Genomic DNA, 20898 nt, shown 5'->3' with positions numbered 1-20898 from the left:
TACCATTCCTGGACAGGGGGTCCTGGCCTGGGCCGTTTAAGAACGCTAGCTGATCAGAGACGAGGGAGCAAGCCAGGAAGCAGTCAGCGTTCCTCTGCAGGTTTCTGCCACAGTCCCCGCTTGAGCTCCTGTCCCAGTTTCTTTCAATGATGGACTGGGATTTGGAAGTGTAGGCAAATAAACTCTCTCCTCCCCATGTTGCTTTTGGTAGTGGGGTATATCACAGCCGTAGCAAACAAACTGGAGCAGTGAATCACTGGTTTTCACCAGTGCAAAAGCTAGAAACGTCATCAGAGGCTGTCTGAAATCTGTAGCCCAATTCCCCCCACTTCCCGGTGCCCCACCCCGTGCACTCAGTGAGTGCTTTGATTTATGACTGTAACTGATGAAATCGTGACACCACAAACCACTCCCACTGACGGGACACTAGTCTGGGCACAGTGTGTCCAGTGTGAGGACAAGCTGTGCAGATTGGCAGGAAGCCCAATTTGGACCCAAGGGTGTGTCACTTTCAAGATAAACACAAGCCTGATGTGACTCTACCGGAATGCCTGGAAGGGGGCGTGTTTCACTTGAGGATGCACAGGGACTTTGCTGAAGGCTTCCCTGTGGCTCCAGATGTGTTTCACTGCCCCATGGGGAATCACAAGCCTTCATCCAGGGGTTGCTGGGCAGAGTCTGCACCTTGAAAATAAACTTGGGGCAGGACTCAAGCAGCATTTCCAGACTTCAGTCACGGTCACCTTATCACCCTCCTGAGGTTCAAGTCAGTTTTTCCTCTCCATCAGGTTTGTTTTAATTTAATTAGTCTGAGCCCAGTGTGAGGCATGTGAAGACCTTCTAAGACAGTCCTGGAGCCAGTAATTATACATCTGTGCCCGGGGCCAGATGCGGAGGTCTCAAAGGCCCTGAGGATTTGTAAAGTTGCCGCAAGTCTGCACCTGGCTTCCCATCCAGCTGCACATCTCCACTGTAGCATCTCAGGTCAAGAAGGCCCAGCTGTACAGCTCCTGTTGTAGCTGGGCCATGGATCCAGCCATTGTGGTGACTACTGGCATGTATGGCCCTATGCCCAGCATCCTGGGCACAAAGGACATCTTGCCTTTGTCATTACCCTATCTAGCGCTCGGAGCCCCACAATGGACCCATGACCACTTGAGGTATATGGAATATATCTGGTTGTGGTACTGGGGTTTGGTGGGTACCTCCAGAGGGGTGACAAGTTCTTGTGTTCTAGGTCAAGGAATTAGACAGAGACATGCGGATAGTAGCAAATAAAGTGAGAGTTGTTAAGACTACATAAACTTAAAGGAGGGAGCTGAGACGAAAATTAGAAAAACTCAGCAGCAAGCGTGCTACAAAAGTTGGGGGCTTCTGTGTCACATTCTCTGGGGTCTTAGGGATCATTTGCAAAGCATGGACTTTCTTGTGCATGTCCTGTTACATGGAGTTCTCCATACAGCCTCATGCATCCAGTGTCTCATTAGCATATTAAGTCTCCACCCAGGGTATGCATTTGAATATTATAATGAGCCACAGGTCGTCTCCAGTGCCTCTGCACTGCACAAGTTGCTCCAGGCTTGGAGAGTGTTAGGGGTGGGTTCTCATATGCTAATTTAGCCTTTATGTAAGGTCCTCTGGACCTGGCCCTTTGGCCTACTTTCCTGCCTCAACTGGACCGATTTTTCACTTCTCCTGGAGAACTTTCCAGAACCTCAATACAGAACAGAAGCCACACTTCCCATTACTTTTATACCCCCTTACCCCCCAACTTTGTCTCTAGATTTTAAAGTCCTGAGTCCTCGTCCAGAACACAGCTCACTTGTATACCTGCACTTTGAAGCAAGGCATAGCTGTGGGGCCCCCAACAGCCTGCTCTGAGCACAGTGCAGATGGTAGGGATGTACAGTCCTTGTTTCTAGTTCCCTTCTGAGACTCTGGTTCTGGAGATCCTCAGCTGGCTGAGCTGAGGTCTGGCCCAACTAATGAGCACACACTCAGGGCTTGCACACACTCAGGGCTTGTAGGCCTCCTCTAGGCCTTGGCCTCATAGACTGCAGCTTAAAACTCCTCCCCTTCATCTTGGGCTAAAGAGCCATGGTCTTCTCTGAAGTTGTCAGAAAATGGTGCCATTGTTAGTAGGTTTCACTGCCATGTCACAGATCAGCCCCCCATCTCCTGTCACAACTGGGGAGGAGGTTTGATATCATTGGCTGATGGGTAGGAACTTGTTCCCAGACTAGCTTTTCAGTGTTGTGTAGGCAGCATCCAGAACTCACGGGCAGGAGAGAGCTCCACTCTGCTCTCCTGGTCCTTAGGTGTATTCCCCTCCAAGCCCAGCAACAGCATCACTGTGCTGCTGACAGGGCCCAGATGCCACGCCAACCACACCTCTCTCTGCTTATGCAGCTAGTACCTGCTGCACAGGGCCACTGAGTGGCAAGCTGGCAACGTGACAGGGGGACTGGGGCTGGGCAGATGGCTCCATTGATGAAGTGTTTACCCTGCACAAAGACTTCAGTTCAATTCCCAGAACTCACATTTAAAAAGCCAGGCATGGTGGTATAATCTTATATCCCCAGCACTGGGGCTGTGGAGACAGGTAGATCCCTAGGACTCAGTGGCCAGTAAATGTAGCCTACTTGGTGAGTTCCAGACCAATAAGAGACCCTGTCTATAAATAACTAACTACATAGTTAGATAGATAGATAGATAGATAGATAGATAGATAGATAGATAGATAAATGGTAGACAGTGCATGAGAAATGAATTTGATTATTTTCTGACCTCCACAATACATATGTGCACGCTTGCATGTGCATCTATACATCCAAACATCCACCTGCACACATATGATACACATACATAACATATATGCACAGTGACAAGGGTTATGCCAGAGGGGACATATTTGCTATAACTAGTGTAGAAGTCAGAGGACAATCCCGGGCATCAGTCCTGACCTTCCACTGTGTTTGTGTGAGGGTCTCTCTTGTTCACTGTTGTGTATACTTGGTAAACTGACCTGTGAGCTCCATCCATTCTTGTCTCCGTTTTCCATCTCCCGTCACCCAGGAGGGGCATGCTGGGATTACAGATGCATGTGCTACTACCCCAGCTTCTGTGTGGGTTCTGGGGTCCTAAGCTCCGTTCGTCAGACTTGCATGGCCAAAGTTTTAACCATTGAGCCACTCATCTGCCCGCCTAGTGGAGAGGATTTTTGAAAAATCTATAACGAAAGATTCAAATTACAAAGGACACAGAAAGTGAAAAGCCAACTGTAGAAAAAAGAGCAGCACATGAGGCCATGTAGAGAGCAACATAGGGAGCAGATGAAGAGCAATGGATGGGGCCAGGAAAAGGGCAATGGGTGGGGCCAGGTAAAGGGCAATGGGTGGAGCCAGGTAAAGGGCAATACTTGGGGCCAGGTAAAGGGCAATACATAGGGCCAAGTAAGGAGCAATGCATGGGACCAGGTAAGGAGCAATGCATGGGGCCAGGTAAAGGGCAATACATAGGACCAAGTAAGGAGCAATGCATGGGACCAGGTAAGGAGCAATGCATGGGGCCAGGTAAAGTGTAATACATAGGACCAGGTAAGGAGCAATGCATGGGACCAGGTAAGGAGCAATGGATGGAGCTAGGTTAAGTGGGTTGTGAATAAGAACAGAAAAGATATGCAATGGGTCCAGACGAAGGGATTGAGCAAATCTTGAACTAAGTGTGTACTTTTTTTTTTTTTTTTTTTTTTTTTTTTTGCCTGCCTCTGTCTACTGAGTGCTGGGATTAAAGGTGTGTACCACCATACCCGGTTAAGTGTGTGTCTTGATAAGTGGGAGAGGAATCCACGTGGGCGAGGGGCTTCGGTGGACAGGTTGTAGGCTAGAAGGGAGCCAGCGTATCCAATCTATAGCACCTCTTGCTCACACAGCTGCAGGGCACCGCCTCTGGTCAATGGGTGCTGCTTTCTCAAATGCTCACACTGTGTTTGCGTTGCACATCCCTACTAGTGTGTCCTCTAGGGTGCCGGACGGCGAGAGTGCCTTGGTCTCCCGGTGGGCTGAGTCTGTGCCAGGTTTGCTACAGCAAGTGTCTTCTACTGCCCTGTCACTCACACCAAAGTATGTCTTGCTCTTCTCTCGCGCACTCTGCTGTCAAAAACAAGTGATAAGTGCCACCTCAGCTCACCCCTCAGTGTGCCAGATTTAGCACAGCATAGTCAAGAACTCTGGTGTCATTCTGTATCAGCACAGATGGCAGCCTGCGGTAGAAGCAAGAGCAGTAGGTTGGCCATCCAATTTCAAGGTCAGGATCAAGATCTGCCTGCAACCATCTGCGTGACCTTGAGTTTAAGTTGTGGGTTCTCCAGCTCGTCCAGCTGTCATAGCCTATGAATGTATGCCCAGTATAACATCGTGTTTAATTTCCCTTTATCTCCACACACAACAAACTTGCACATAGCCTTCAATCAGCCAATTAAATGACGGCCTTAAGAGTTAGACTGTTGTGAGGCCGGGGTGATAAGGCACTTATCTAGAATGTATAAGGCTCTAGGTTCAAGCCCTCACACTGGAAAACAAGTTAGACTGTGAAAGGAAGAGGAAAGCTGGTTCATGAGATGAGAGAGACAGCAACAGACAGATGGGGAAACTGGGCCCCAGAGCGTAAACTGCCACGGAGAAATAAGAAGGAACATTCCTCTAGTCCTGTGCATGTCTGCCCGACCCTCCTCAGGTAGACCCTTAAGTTTAATTGGAGACAAAGACAATAGGCGGCAAGTTCTAGGGACAGGCTGAGATGAATGGTCCTTCAGGAGAGAGCATCATTAGGAGAATTACCAAGACCGTAGACAGGCAGACAGCACCGAACAACGGGGATCCAAAGGCAAGGGTGATTTTGGTTCTGCCAGACAGTGAAGTGGCCATTAGGAAAGGTTACCAAGATTGAGGGAGATCCCATGAGGTAGCAGGCTTAGCTGGGAGATGATGGAGCCTATGTGACTCAGGCTTACAGGCTAAAAGCCAGGGGGCTGGCTGTTTCCACCCTGCAGTGCCTGTATCTCCTTAGGGTCTGGTTGCCTAGGTTACCTGGAAGTCCTGGGTTTTCTAACAAGGAGGACATTTGGGATACTATAGCGGTCCTCTCCTCTGTGCCACTGGGGTCTCTTGCTTGTGACATGCTGGCTTCTATGCACTGCAAAATGTGGCAAAGAAGAGTTAGATATCTCCACAGCTGCTCTTCTGCAGCTCTGTCCTTTAAGGAATCCAAGCACTTTGTGGAAGACAAGGTCTACTCTCTTTATATATATATATCTTTTATTTCATCTTTGATTATTTTATTCATGTAAACAATGTGTCCTGGGCATACACACCACTTCAAGTCCCCATTCCCCATGCCCCAGGTCCGCCCAACGCTTCCCCTTCCCACCTTTGTGTTCTATTTTTGTTTTTTTCTGAGTCCAAAATGTTGGCTCATCTTGTTGTCTTGATCTTGAGCAAGTGACCATGGAGCCTTGGAGGCAGTGTGTGTGTGTGTGTGTGTGTGTGTGTGTGTGTGTGTGTGTGTGTGGAGTGTGGGGTGGGCCATGGTAGAGATGTCCTATCAGAGGCTGAGCAATCAATCGTCACTTATTCTCAGCACTTTGACTAGTTCTGAGTTTGCATTAATTGTTGATCGCTGCAGAGTTCTCTGGCCAAGGTCGAGGCCAGCACTAATCTACAGCTACAAGAATAAATATTTAGAAGGCAGTTTGACAGCGTGCCATTTAGCAACACAATAGTAGCAGGTTCCTCCTTAGAGCCATGACCTCCCAGGCCATGGGCTTTGGGCCAGGTTGACAGCCCTAGGCTTGAAAGGATAATTTCTTAAACTAATGTTTCTTCTTTCTGGGGGACAGTCTGCGGGTTGGGGGTGGAATTTGAGTCCTGATTATGAGTCCAGAACTAAAGACTGAAGGACTACAGATACCAATCCAGCTGACCTGTCAGGCCAAGGTAGCCATTGAACCTCAGACTGTTCAAACTCCCTGACAGTGTTTCACTGGAAATGGGGCTGTGTAAACTAAGTGTGCCCTGTGAGGGGTTCTCAACTAAGCCAGGACAGGGAGTATGTATTCAAGTTTTAAGAATAAGAGTAAGGAAGGGAGAATTAATGCAATTCAATAAGTTAATTAATTAATGCAATCCACGTCTGCTCTCGAGATACTCCATGTTTACTTAATGGCTGACCATGACACAGGCCTGAGATGAAGCATGGAGAAGACAGTTGGCAGCTTCAAGTCAACTTTCACTTGGAAAACGCTTGTGTAACCATGTCAGTCAGCATCTCTGTTGGGTTGAGCCCACAACCTCCTGAGTCAGATGGTAGTCATTTTAAGGCCTTGGTCTGTGGTATCATGCTGGGTCAGCACGGTGAGAAAGGTACACAGCAGGGCACATAAATGGAGCAGCTAGCACTGGGAAGACAGGGTCTCTTAACATAGGTGGGCCAACATATGCATAGACACTCACCCTGCCCCAGCTCCATCTGGTCTACCCCTAGGAACATACCCATCGGAAAAGGATCAAGGCCAGCTTTCCCACTCCTGTGGGTGTCCCCTCTACCTATTTAATAGAAAATAACTGTACAAAAAGAAGGCACCCGGATGCTTCTAGACCTTTCTGAAGTATTATCAGGTTTAGCATCAATGTTTCTGTCTCCTTAGAAACAGCAACAGTTCTTTACATTAAGACTACTATCTCTAGAATTTTCAGTAGCCACTTACAAAGTGGGACACCCATGGCCAATGTCAAGCTAGATATAGCCAGTCTGGGAATACCACCAGCGAAGATGTCACTGTCCACAGGATCATTGTCCCTACATTGCCAATGTCAGCTGTGGGCTTGTTGGGGGTTACACAGAGCTGAGAGGAAGTTGGATGAAAAGGCCATGCTAATTGGGTACTTGGGCAGGAGCGATGTTCCCTCAAGCAGCTTGGGACATGCAAACCTGAAGCTCACATTTCAGCACTGAGGACTGTAGGTGACTGTAGAAATGGATACCGGCCCCTTGCACCCAGAGCTTGTTGAGTTACTTTTCCTAGGGAAATTTAAAGAAATGTCTATTCTCCCCAGATAGAACATTGGCGGACTGAGAAAGGACTCCATACAAGCTCAGCTCTGTAAACCAAGGAGTTTACTCAAGGAGCATCTGTGACTCAAGGCAGCTGGACCATTGAGAAGTCCCACCCCAGCAGGTGTGACTACATACTGGTGCTGCACTGTTGGAGTCTCACTCCAACTGTGTGGCTAAGTGTCTAGCCCCTGGTACCCTCCCCTTCTCCTTTTCTCGCTCCTTGCTCTCTTCCCAAGATTTCTCTTCCTATTTTTTTTTCTGTGCCCACAAGTCCTGCCTGTTTCTCACTCCTGCCTAACTATTGGTCATTCAGCTCTTTATTAGACCAATCAGGTGTTTTAGACAGGCACAGTAACACAGCTTTACAGAGTTAAACAAATGCAACATAAAGGAATGCAACACGTCTTTGCATCATTAAACTAATATTCCACAGCATAAACAAACGTAACATATCTTAAACTAATATTCCACAACAACCTTCAAATTGAGTGCAGTTTTGTTGGAGGGAAGCCGAGGAAGTACAGGATGGGCTCAAGTCTTTACAAAATTCCTTATACTGTTGCCTCTAAAAATGCTGTAGATTCCATGGACCCAAGTACTACAGTCCAAATGTACAGAGGTCATAGGTCATGTACCAAAATGTCATAGGTCATGTACCAAAATGTTTTTACTTGAAAAAAGAGTTGGGTGGGGGGAGGAGGCGGGTGGGTAGATTAAAGTAAAAACACCTACCTTGCTTTCTCTTATATAAAGCTCTCTCCCTCAGGACTCTTTAAAAAAATCTTAAACACATTTGTACCTGAGTATTTCTGCCCTCAGGAACATCCTCACTCTGAGATCTCTTGGGAGATTTGCAGCCTCCTTGTGTGCCAAGTGCAGACACTGGCCAGAGGAGAAAGTGATACCACAGCTGCCCAGGCAGGGCTCATCCCTTCAGAGCACAAAGCAGAAGTCATCCCCTCTGACTGGAGAAGCTGGGATGGATCCTAGGCAAATACCTAGGGCAAAATGACGTGAGGCTCTACCTTCCAAAGTCCCCGCTAAACTCTTCCTTGTTTAATAAACCTTCCTAGACCCTGTCACTGTCATAGGCCTGGATCAGAGTCCTGAGGACCCTGTTAAGATTTCCGGGTTCTTGTTTGGGAACAAAGAATTGGTCCAGGGACACATGGAGAGCAGTGGAAATAGTTTGAAAGAGAAAGTCATTCCTGAAAATTCATATGGGCCAGAGAGCTGGGGAAAATCCTAGACTTAGGGGCCCTGGGCAAGAAGAGACCTTGTTTGTTTGTTTGTTTGTTTGTTTGTTTGTTTGTTTGTTTGTTTGTTTTGGGGGGTAATTTACATAGCTCTGCCTTCTGTTAACTTGAATCCTGTAGGGACTTCCAGTCTTCCTCTGCCATTGGTTTCTTTCACATGCCAATCTTGATGCCTGTGGATCCTCACTCTCCATCCGGTTCTCCTTCATAATCCATCTACTATGAGCTACGCTGTTAATAGCAGAATTCAAACAGGAATCATCACAGGAATCTGGCCCCGGTGCTTGTTCCTTGAGGGTGAGAATTGTGTGCAGCGGGATTCAGCCTCAGTTGCAGAGAAGTGGCTAGAAGCAGAGCCGAGCACAAGCTGAAGGTCCGTCCAACTCACACCAGCTCCTACCTTCCCCGTAGCCCTGTTTCAGTCTCCCAAGAGGAGAGGAAACAAAAGATGGCCGCAGTGCAGGGTGCTGCCAGCACAAAGCATCTCCCTCAGGATCTGCAGGAAGCCACGCAAGCCTGTTCAGAAGCTGCCTTCAGCTCTCTGTCAGGCCACCAGCTGTGGGCTGTGGCTCCCTGAAAAACAGCCTGATGAAGGACATGGTGTTTATTAGGAAAATGAAGGTGGACACTGAGCCAACAGTGTGGATAACTCAGCCAGCTCCTCCCACACCCCACACCCACTGCTTTGGCTCTGCTCTCCCAAAGCAAAAATGGCCAGGGATGTACGGCAGAATTATTTGGGGGGGGGGGGGGAAACAGGAGCCTACCTGTTGAAAAATCTTGATTTGAAAGGTAACTCTTTTTGGTTGATTGGTTTTAGTTTTCCTTCAGAATCATGCAATCAGTTGGCCAATTTCTTCACATAAGCCACCTTCCCTTACACCTGTGACAACTTAAGACAACTCCACTATCTATCTTGAGACACCCCAATATTCCACAGGCTATTTTCCTGCTTGCCTCTCCCATTACCCTTGTGTGAGCAACCCCATATTTAGATGTCCTCCCCATCCCCCCCTTTTTTTTTAATTCAGGACACTACTTTCCCATTTAATATTCGGCTCTAAGAACTTTCTATAGTAAGTGTCTGTGGGCAAAACACTATCCACTCTTGTCTGTTTCTTTAGAGGAACAAAACTAATAAAATGAATATATATCATAACAGGATTTTTTAGAATGGCTTACATGATATGGGCTGGGTAGCCCAGTAGCATTGGTCTGTACACTCGAGGGGCTGAGAACACTGTAACTAACTGCTCACTTCACAGGGCCAAGTGCCTCTGCAGTTTCAGTCTGCCAATGATGGTCTTTAGTTCAAATTGGAAGGTCAAAGAAGTGGTGTTTTGACAGTGGCAGCAACGATGGGGTAGATGTGTCCATCAGCAAGAGTACAGGCTGGCCAGCAGCTCCCTTTCTTCCTAGGACCACATCTGGGCTGCCTGAGGACGGTGACACTTACTCCGTGGAAGGGCATCCCCTCTTAGTTAATCCTTCCCGGAAATGCATCACAGACCTGGCCAGAGGTGTGTCTCTTCCTTAATTCTAGATCTATCAAGTTGATACTCATGATTGGCCGTCACAGCCAGAGTGCAAACCATGGATGGCATTCCAAGCTGCTGGGCTGTGTGAGGCTTAGATGTTGTGGTGGTTACTGGGGACAGTGTCTTCCATGGTGGCTGGGGAAAATTGTTGGTGATAGAACCAAGTTTAAACCATGTTTCTCTGGAGTGCGATCCTGTTTCCTCATCACTGAGACAGCCAGCCACATTGTCCTTTCACTATAGAGACAAAAATGCCAGTATGGTGTGGGGGGGCATCCCTTACCTCCACATTTCCCCAGAGTACTCTTGAGTAGAAGCAGCAGGAAATGCTAGTTAGAAGGATAGAGGGGAGAGAAACAGATAGAAAATACAGGATCCTAAAAAATACGGGGCCTGGATCCTAATCCACAGGGCCTGGATCCTAATCCACAGGGCCTGACTGTCTCTGCCCTAGGGTATTTAAAGGAATACCAAGGGGTGGAGCAAAAGACCTCCCCCCAGCACAACCAAGTGCAGACCATCTCAGACACCTGCACTCAGGCTGGTTGTCCAATCATCCTCTTTATGCAGACCTGCTGGGTAAAGCCACTAGGAAAAATGGATTCCAACAGTATGGGTCATTGATTAACTCAGACCCTGCAGTGGGTCTTGATTATGTTACCCCACAGAGGCACAGGAAGGCTGGAGAGCCACCTCAGATCTCCCTCAAAACCAACGAGTGACAATGCATGAGTACTGCAGATGCTCAGGACACCCTGCCACCTTGAGGTCTGCTTCAGTGGCAGAACACTGGAGAACTGGACAGAGCCAGGGTCCTGTGGCCTCTCTCCTGGGGAGAGCGAGCAGGAGATACTTCTGCCAAGAGCAGCTGCATGTGGTGGGTGTGGAGGAGAGATGTATCCATGGAGCATAGCATCTGCCCAGGTTACCTTGGTCCTCTGCTCGCGGGAGAGCCTGGTTTCTGTCACTCAGAAAGGAGCAAAGGAGAGGTGCTGGAAGCCAAGGACTTTAAGTAGCTAAATCACAGGTCGCCTATAGTAGTGAGGATGGAGCCTGTGTCTTTCTGTCTTCCCTGGCCAAGGGTGTTCTGTAGCAGGGTGTCCACACCCTCATCCTGCCTTTCCCACCCACACTTGTTTGAGGAGTTCAGTGTCAGACACAGCAGGGGCTTTATGGATACTGTGTCACCTACACTTCCTGACACAGGTTCTGGGCCTGGCTGTTTCCATAGTCTGTGACAGTTCCAAGTATTTGTGCCAGAAAGCCGAAATAAACAGAACACCCTACCTAGAACAGATGGGCCAACATGTGGAAGAAAGAGTGTGGGGGAGGCAGGGGAGGAAAGAAGAACAACAGAGAGGAGGCCAAACCACAGATGGAATCAATTAGTTTATCATTATTCGGTTTGACTGAGAGCAGATACATCAAAGCCACCCCCAATGTCCACACAGAGTTCATAGGGCACTAAGAGGATCTTGCCTTCAAATGGACATGGGGCTTGAATTCCAACCTGCAGATCTCATCAAGACCCTGAATCTTGGAGATAGTGAGATGGCTCAGTGCTTCAGAGTACTTGCTGATCTTGCACAGGACTGGAGTTTGGTTCCCAGCACCCATCTCAGACAGAGCATATGGGATTGGATGCCCTCTGTTAGCATCTGAGAAACACACACACACACACACACACACACACACACACCACAGTTCCAAAAATAATAATAAAGAAATCTTTATCGTTTTTTAAGACAGGGTCTCGTGTGTCTTGAGCTGGCCTTGAACTGACTGCAGAGCTAAAAATGATCCCGAACTTCTGATTCTTCAGCTTCCTAAGTGCTAGCACAAGAGGCAAAGCACATTCAGGCCTGGTTTATGTGGGGTTGAAATTGAACCCAAGGCTTTACACCTTAGATAAGCACTCTAGCAGCTGAGCTCCATGCCCAACCAGAGCCCTGGCTGTCTGAAGTTCTCGCCCACCCCCTGCTGGGGCCTTCAACCTCACAGAGCCCCTACTGTGTGCTGGGAGTGACGTGTGAGCCCGTGGATGAGAGGCAGCATTATTATCTTCATAGACCTCTCTCTCGCATTTTCCACTGACATCACCTGGCCTTCATGCTAATCTGTGAAGGACTCAGCAGGGTTAGCTTATCTTCAGGGTGTGCAGAGGTTGAGTAACACCACCACTGTGGCTCCTTTCTTCCCAGCCCTGGCCTTTTCTGCTCATCTTTCCTTGTGGGTGACTTTAGAGCAGATGCCTCATCGGCAGGTCCCTAGGCCAGGCTTCTGGCATTTGGTTCACAGTGGGAAAATAGAACTCAGACCACTCATGGCCACCTGAAGTAGACCTTCAGCAACAGTCTCGTGGTTGGGAGCTTGGCAGCATCCTGGATCCCTGACAGTAATGATTGCTTCATTGATAGAAGCCTTATTGCCTTGACTTTCAGAATGGGGACCCTGGGAGGGTGACGTGAGACACCAGGAAGCCCTGATTCTAAGGAAGAGCTCTGTACATGGCAGTGTCCATCTTCAGTCAAGGCTCCTTCCCTTGGCACTTGAGTTTCTAGAATTGAAATCTTCTTGTCCACCAAAAGCTGTTCTTCATATTGAATCTAGAGGGGACAGACTTTGACTTGATAGCAAATGGCTAAAGGTTGCTTAATTTTTTTAATATGTATTATTTATTTATTTATTTATTTATTTATTTATTTATTTATTTATTCATTCATTCATTCATTCATTCATTCATTTATTGGGGGGGGGGCCTTGAGACAGGGTTTCTCTATGTAGCTTTGTGCCTTTCCTGGAACTTGCTTTTGGAGACCAGGCTGGCCTCGAACTCACAGAGATCCGCCTGCCTCTGCCTCCCGAGTGCTGGGATTAAAGGTTATTGTTTGAAATTTTTATGTTCCAGTTTGTTTTTCTGTTGTTGCGATAAATATTAGGACCCAAAGAAAATTAGGGGAGGGAAGGATTTATTTCAGGTTACACTTCTGGTCATAGTTGATCACTGAGGGAGGGCAGGGCAGGAGCTGAAGCAGGAGTCACAGATGAATGCTGCTTGCACTCTCCCTGGCCTGTGTCACTGGCTTTCTTAGCCCAGGCCCACCTGCCTAGAGACGATCCTGCTGGGCCCTCCTGCATTAATTAACAATCAAGATGCCCCACAGACATGTCCACTGGCCAATCTGAGCGAGGCAGTTCCTGGATGGAGGTTTCCTCTTCTCAGGCAACTCTAGTCATGTCAAAACGATAATTAAAACTAACAGGAAGACAGGAACACAATGTGCTTAGATCCACTACACCCTCCACTTCCTCCCCTCCCATAGCCCCACCCACTTTACCCTGCCAATTTCACGTGCTGCTTTTTTTTAACCCACTGATTTCACTTAGGCTGGCAGTATATGCCCAGGTATAGGGCCATCCACGGGAGCATGGGCAAGCTCCTGGGATGCCTCATCTCAGAAGAAAACTGACTCCTCCCAATAGCATTAACTGCCAAAAGCTCCTCTCCTATCCATGCTGGAACTTTGGCTGGCTTAACCTCATGCAGGCCTTGTATAGTTATCCAACTGTCTTTGGATTAGAGCATACCATAGCTTCCAGCCATACTGTGCATCCCTGGAAAAGTAGCACACCCCTCCAGCATCCATTCACCCCGCTGTGGAGCAGGGGGCCTACGATGTCTTCTCCATTCTGCATCTGCGAGAAGATGTGATTTATACCTGCAAAGGCCAGGCCCAGTGCAAACCTTGGCAGGTGTCCTGGGCTGATGCCATAGTCATTGGCTTTCAAGGCTGAGGCTGTAGGCAAATAAGGATCTAACATGGGTACAGGACAATGGAGGACAATCAGTGACCTCTGCAGCCTCCTATGTGGCTGTCCTTCCCATTTACCTTCTCTTCCATGGCATCTTCCTGCTGCAGTCCGAGAGGCTGTGATGCTCAGTGATGCCCCCTAGAGAAAGCAATGGAATTGCTTACCTAGAGCCGAGTTAACCTGGCTGTGGGACCGAGAATGAGGGGTGACCACCTGCTCTGTCCTCAGAGAGGACCAGAGACAGGGTGCAAGGTGGGGGAGGCATAGGAAGAGGGTTCTAGGCAAGTGGGCTGGTCAGAAAAGGGCAGTGACAGGAGGTCAGGGTGCCCAGCTTTGGATACCTTTAACAAAGCAATGCTAACCACTCAGCTAGCTCTGTTACAGTTGCTTAAATGAAGGACTGAGTTCCAAAGATACTCTGCATGTTAGAATATGGTCGGGACTCCAAGTAAACTTGGGTGTGAACTCTCTCTCTCTCTCTCTCTCTCTCTCTCTCTCTCTCTCTCTCTCTCTGTCTCTCTCTCTCTCTCATACACACAGAGACAGAGGGAGAAAGAGACAGAGACAGAGAGAGCAACTCAAAGAACAGTCAAGAGTTCTGAGTCTCTGATGCAGTGAGGGTGTGAGGCAGGAGAACTGTAGCCTCTCACCACAGCAGCTCTGCAGCTTACTCTGGTGTGTAAATCTAGAATTCACCCGGGGGTAGGGGTGGGGTTGGGGGGATACATCAGCCTGCCAGCTCACAATGGACACTCCAGTGGTATTCTGAGCTGGTGCAGAAACTGAGCCTGCACCCACTCCCGTCTGTGAACTTGACCCTTCCTCTCCCAGGATACCCTCCCTCAGATCTCCACAGCTTGGCTCGTCTCATCAACGAGGCTTGCTCAGCTTATGCAAGGGTCGCTCCTCAGACTATGGCAGTGGCACCCTTGGTCTCTACAGATCTGTTCATCTATTCTATTGTCTGCCCTCCTCAGACTGTGCAACCCATAGGGCAGAATCATGTTCCCCTTGGCCGGTCATCCCCTCCATGTCTTCAGCCTGATAAATGCTTGAGGAGACCAGGATGGAGCCAGCTTTCCTACTGTCCCGAAGCTGGGGAGTGAGGAGGCTTTCTTTGTCTTCTGAGGCACCGCTTTCCAGGGTATTTAGGAATGCAGGCAATGTCAGGCAGGGTGAAGCTGTAAGTCCTGGGCATTCTGTGTTAAACCCTCAGCAGTTAATGACTGAGATTGCCGTGACAAAATACCTGGGAAAGAACGTATGAGAAGAGAGGGTTACTTGGCTCATGGTCTCGTGGCAGGGAAGCCATGGCGGCTGACATGTGATCTGCGGCGGTGGTGGGACCTTACAGCGTGCTTCTCACAGATGGCAGATCAGGAAGCAGAGACCTCGTGTAGAAGAGAAAGGTGAGTATCCACCCTGCCGCACCTCCTAAAGGTCCCACGAAGTCCCCAAAGAGGACTGCCAGCTGGGGTCCCAGTGTTCTGACATGAGTCTGTTGGAGGACATCTCAACACCAGGCCAGCCCCTGCCTTTTCTGTCACTTTAGAACGCTCTTTTGACCTTGAGTTCCAGCATTTGTCTGGAAAGGTCATTCCTGGGGGGACTCTATTTCCAGCCCTGAGCTGGCTGCCAAGGACACTTTATTTATGGCCTGTATTTTGATAGTGTTGGGGGTTTGCCGCCTCGGGGCATTTGGGTAGTGCCGGCCTGAGGCAAGCCAAGACTGGCTTCCCTCAGGTCCTCCCAGGAGCCACGCTTGAACTTGGCTGAGGTCTGATAAGCCTCCAGGGCTGCCTTCTCTCCTTTCAGGATTGGGTAAGAGGCCAGGGCTCCAGACCGGTTCACTTCCTGCTGGGCTGGGAGCCCCTGGGGCCTCCCTCCAGGGAACACCACATGCCAGAGAGAAGGCCTTTCTTTCACCTCCCCCATGCCTGGCTGTGCATTTCAGAGCTGGGCCTCTGGGGACAAAACTCACATCCCGTGCTTGCTCCTACTTGGCAGCCAGGCCAGTCTGTGAGGCCGCTTGGCCTCAGTTGGAGGAAGTCAGTCTCCAGGTATCTGTGAGAAAGTCAGAGACCCAGCTGCCTGGAGGGCACACTGCTGCTACCCCAGCCCAGGGGAGTAGAGGTACCCTCCTAAGCAGCGATGGGAAGTGGGAGGAGCCACAGCTGTGACTCCTGTGGAGCAGGGATGTCACAGGGTTTCTACTGCTGCTGCGCTAAAATACCAACACCAAAGGAAACCTGAGGAGGAAAGGGTTCGTTTCAGCTTACACTTGCAGGTAACAGTCCATCCCTGAGGAAAGTCGGCAGGAACTAAAGACAGGAACCTGGTGACAGAAACTGAGGCAGAGGCCATGGAGGAGTGCTGCTTATCTTGGCTTGCTCCCATGGCTTGCTCAGCCTGTTTTTCTTATATTATCCAGGACCACCTTCCCAGGGTAGCCCTGTCCCCTGTGGGGTGGGCCTACCCACATCACTCATTAATGGAAAAAATGCTCCATAGACCAAGCTGGTGGGGGCATTTTCTCACTTAGGGTCCCCTCTTCCCAAATGACTCCAGCCTGTGTCAAGTTGACATAAAAACTAGTCAGGTCCTTGGGGCCGCCAGCAGATCAAGGAGAAATCCCCAGGACTAGTTTCCTAGCCTGTGGGAAAGCACTATACATCCGGTGTTTGCTCCAAGTCTCTCTACAAAGGACCAAGGCCAGGGGCAAGGCTGCACTGCTGGGTCATTTTCTTCCTCACAGGTGACTGAGGCGTCATTTGGAAGGGACCGGTGTGGAGTGAGGTGGCAGCCATTACCAAGACTCAGGCAGGCATGGATTGACAGGTCTTGGAGGTTTAGAGTGGGTGGCTTAGTTCTCTTTTGTTCCTTACCCACTAGAAATAAGAAAAAAAAACTTATTCCCAGCCCTCCAGTGGCAGGGAAGGCAAGCTGCCAGGCCTTTCTCCTTTTGCTAAACAAAGGAGCTTGCACATGGAGGGCTCCCAGGAGCCTGACTTAATCCACGGCCAAGTCAGGGAGGGTGTGACCTTGAGAATCACAGGCCTTCTGGAGCTAGCTGACTGGCTGGTGTGTGCAGCTGAGTCTCTGGAAGACCCCCACCCCTGCGTGCCCCACCCCTGTCCCAGCCAGAGGGCACCTCATCCCACCCTTGAGTCCCCTCCTATGCCTCAGACGCCCCCTGTCACCGAGTCTCCTATGCAGGGATCAATGGACTGCAGAACCAGCAAAAAGAGCCCTCCCTGCCGGCCAAGAGCCAGAGCAGTTTATTTGGTTTGGAAGTCTCATGGAAGTGAGGAAAATAAACACCCTATCAATAATAAATGGAATAGAAACTAGAAGCAAACACATCCTCGAGGCAGAGTCGGGGGAGACAAGCCAACCAGTCTTCCTTCAATTGCCCTCATGCCCTTTGATGGCAGAGGACGGCAGCTCCAGACTGTTCCTCATCTGCTAGAAGCCCAGGAAGACGACAGCCTGAAAACCTCTTGTGGGGAAGTGCAGAGCTACCTGGGTTTATAAACTTTGTCTGGCTGGGGCAAACTGAGCTGGAAAGGGAACAATTAAAAAGGAAAGCTAGCTGCTAGCCACGGCAGCCTTTTCAAGTCCCCCAATTCTGGGACAGGGCTGCAGTTTTACAAACTGTCTCCATGGCACAAGTTGGGGAAGAAATTTTTTTCTTTTGTTATTTTTTTTTTTGGAAGTGTTGGGGATGAATTCAGGCAATACGGGTTACCCAAATTCCATGTTGCAACATGGTAACCTTTACATGACGTTTTTATGGTAACCAAACAAAGTCATACATCAAGACACTTTTCAAATACATCGGTTGCTGCACACATCCGAGGTGGTTGCAGCAGGGTGGGGGAAGCTCTTCTATAGGCTGCAGATGCTGTCGGACAACATTCCTAGCTTTTGGGTTGGCAGCGCTTGAGGTCTGTTTGTACATTCCAGAGGATTTACCTAATGGTCACTGTGCTGGGTAGCTTTATATCAACTTGACACAAGCTGAAGTCATCTGAGAGGAGGGACCCTCAATTAAGAAATGCCTCCCTAAGATCCTGCTGTAAGGCATTTCCTTAATTAGTGATTGAAGAGGGAGGGCCCTCAGTGTGGATGGGGCCATTCCTGGGCTGGTGGTCCTGGGTTCTATAAGAAAGCAGGCTGAGCAAACCAGAGGGAACAAGCTAGTAAGCAGCTCCCCTCCATGACCTCTGCATCAGCTCCTGCCTTCAGGTTCCTGCTCTATTTGAGTTCCTGTCCTGACTTCCTTCAGTGATGGACTATGATGTGGAAGTGTAAGCCAAATAAACCCTTTTCTCCCCAACTTGCTTTTGGCCATGGTATTTCATCACAGCAACAATAACCCTGACTAGGACAGTCACAAAAGATGTTAGATCACATACAGAGGAGGGCTTTAAGTGGCTCTGGAGGGCGGGGCTAATGATTGCACAAGATAATTTGGCTGTGGACCTGCAACACTCCAACCTCTCTGCATCCCTGAAGTTCTAATCAGCCAAGCAGCCTTTGTGGGTGTGGTTTCTTCCTTTCATTCACACCAGAAAGACCATTATGGAGGGAAATACTAAAAGGACAAGAGTGGATAGTGACCAGGGTGACCACTGTGCCCATCTTCATACTTGGGAAGCCTTTATATTATTTGCTAAAGTCTCTGGACAGATAGTTTGCCCTGTAGAAGGAATGTTATGCCATCACATGTCAGGTGTGGGCACTAGGTATTGGCTTCCGTTTATGCCCCTCCCCTTTATTACCATGTTGGTTATTGACAGCACACTCTGGGGTGTGCATAATGAGACTGAACATCAGAACTACATCACCATGTACTCAATCATCTATGCACTGAAAAACAATCCAGTGGGTACCTCCATGTGTCAGAAATGATTCTAGATGTAAACTTATATTTTTGAGAATTATGGCTTTTCAAAAATTCATAGGCACATGCCTTGACATCATTCAAGATGCACCCCCAAACTGAAATTTGTGGAATTTGGCTTTCATATCCACTAGAGGCACACAGACCACAAGTATTGCTTAACTAGGTTGATTCAAGGAACCTGATTACCATGAAATGCTTTTTACAATAAAACCACTCTGAAGGCGAGTGAACTGTAGACATAATGTTTTGTTGGGTTTGGGGAGAAATCTATATTACAAAAAGGAAAATGAAATACGATGCATGTACTTCTTTGAGTCTTTATGTAGTCAGCATCTGCTCTCTGAAGGAAGACACTACAGGGCTGCGCTATGGATTTCACCGGAAGAGTGTGGGCCAGGACAGAGTGTGGACCAGGACAGAGTGTGGACCAGGACAGAATGTGGATCAGGACAGAATGGGAAGAGCACGGAAACAGAATGATGCAGAGGAGAATCAAATTTCCATAATCGTTCTTGAAGATGTTTCGTCTCTTCTCACCAGTCCCTCCTGAGTCACCGATGGCTCGTTCACACTCCTAAAGATGATACACCAGTACAACTGTGCTTGGGCTCTCTCATACCTTTTCCTACTGAGTAGACTCTGAGGCCTCCATTCTCACCCAAGACACCTCCCCTGTAGGCATAGCTTACCTTAGCTCCAAACTTCACACTGACAGGGAGAAATCGGTGACCATGACATTTCAGATCAGCTGGTGGGGTAATAAAGGGTCATCAGGATGCACCCCTCAAACAATATCACTTTTGCTTGTAAGAGCGTTCTCCATTCCACCACCACAGCTCATGACCAAACACCCATCAACAAACTTTCCTAAGAGTGAGGGCAAGGTGTGGACTGTAGTAGTATCTGTCATACCTGTCTGTTTCCTGTAGGCAAGTTCAGACCAGTTCCTTTCACTTGCTAGTTGATTTGAGACCTGAAGTTGTGTTTCATCCTTAAGCTAACATTGGAAATCAGGTTTCTGTTCTTGGTCAGGATAGAAACTGGTACAGCCACTGTGGAAACCGGTATGAAAGCTCTTAAGAAATCTAAAATGAATCTGCTATATGACCCAGCTACACCACTCTAAGTCAACACACCACAGAGATCTTGTACATCTGTGTGTAATTGCTGCACTAGTCATGATAACTAAGAAATGGGAGAAGCCTGGAGGCTGGGAGATGACTCATCAATTGCGTGCTTGCTGCATACATGTGAGAATTGGAGTTTGGTGCCCCAGAACCCATGTAAGTGTTGGGTGGGTGAGGCACCCCGCCTATAATTTCAACCTCAGAAGACAGAGATAGGGAATCACGAGACCTAGAAAACAGGCTAGCAAGATTAACCATATCGGCGAGCTCTGAGTTTGATTGAGAGACCCTGCCTCACTAAATAAGGTAGAAGAATGATGGAGGATATTCTCAACATCAACCTCAGGCCTTCAGTACACACACACACACACACACACACACACACACACACACACACAAAATGGGAAAACAAACTAGAGTCTAGAAAGTAAAAAGACAGAAAAGTAGAACGCAGATTACTAGGAGAGAGCAGGGGGTCAGGAAGAGGGGGATAAGAGAAAGCCACAGGGGAGTGACTTTAACCAATGTTCATTACATACATGTTTTAAAATGTCATGATCTGACTATCTTAGATAATTTCTATATGTTAATAAAATGTATAAAATAGCATTTTAATAAAGGATGCATTTGAATAAGATTTAACCTTTCCATGCTATTTGAACATCTTATTGCATCAGTATTCATTAATCCATCAAGGATTTTTAAAGCTTTACTATTATTTTAAATTATATGTCTGTGTATTTCTGCATGTGTGTGCATGTGCCCCTGGAGGCCAGAAGAAGGTGTCCCCTGGAGCTGGAGTCAAAGATGGTTGTGAGCTGTCTGACATGGGGGCTGAGAATCCAACTCAGGTCCTCTGTAAGAGCAGCAAGCACTCGTAACTGCTGAGCCTGAGCCGTCTCTCCAGACCCTCAAGTACATACACACACACACACACACACATACACACACACACACACACACACACACACCCCTACTGTGCACTCAGGGAAACAAAAAGACGAACATAAGGTGTAGACCTATCAGGAGAGTTTGTCACATGTGTGGCCTTGTCACTATTGGCTGCGAAGGGATTATGACGAGGTCAGGAACTCCGAGTTCTGTAGGAGTGATGCTGTAATATACAAATGCATCCAAGGCTA

This window comes from Peromyscus eremicus, chromosome 5 (assembly GCF_949786415.1).
Source record: "Peromyscus eremicus chromosome 5, PerEre_H2_v1, whole genome shotgun sequence".
In the NCBI taxonomy this organism is placed as follows: Eukaryota; Metazoa; Chordata; class Mammalia; order Rodentia; family Cricetidae; genus Peromyscus; species Peromyscus eremicus.
Note: the sequence above shows the minus strand (reverse complement) of the source record.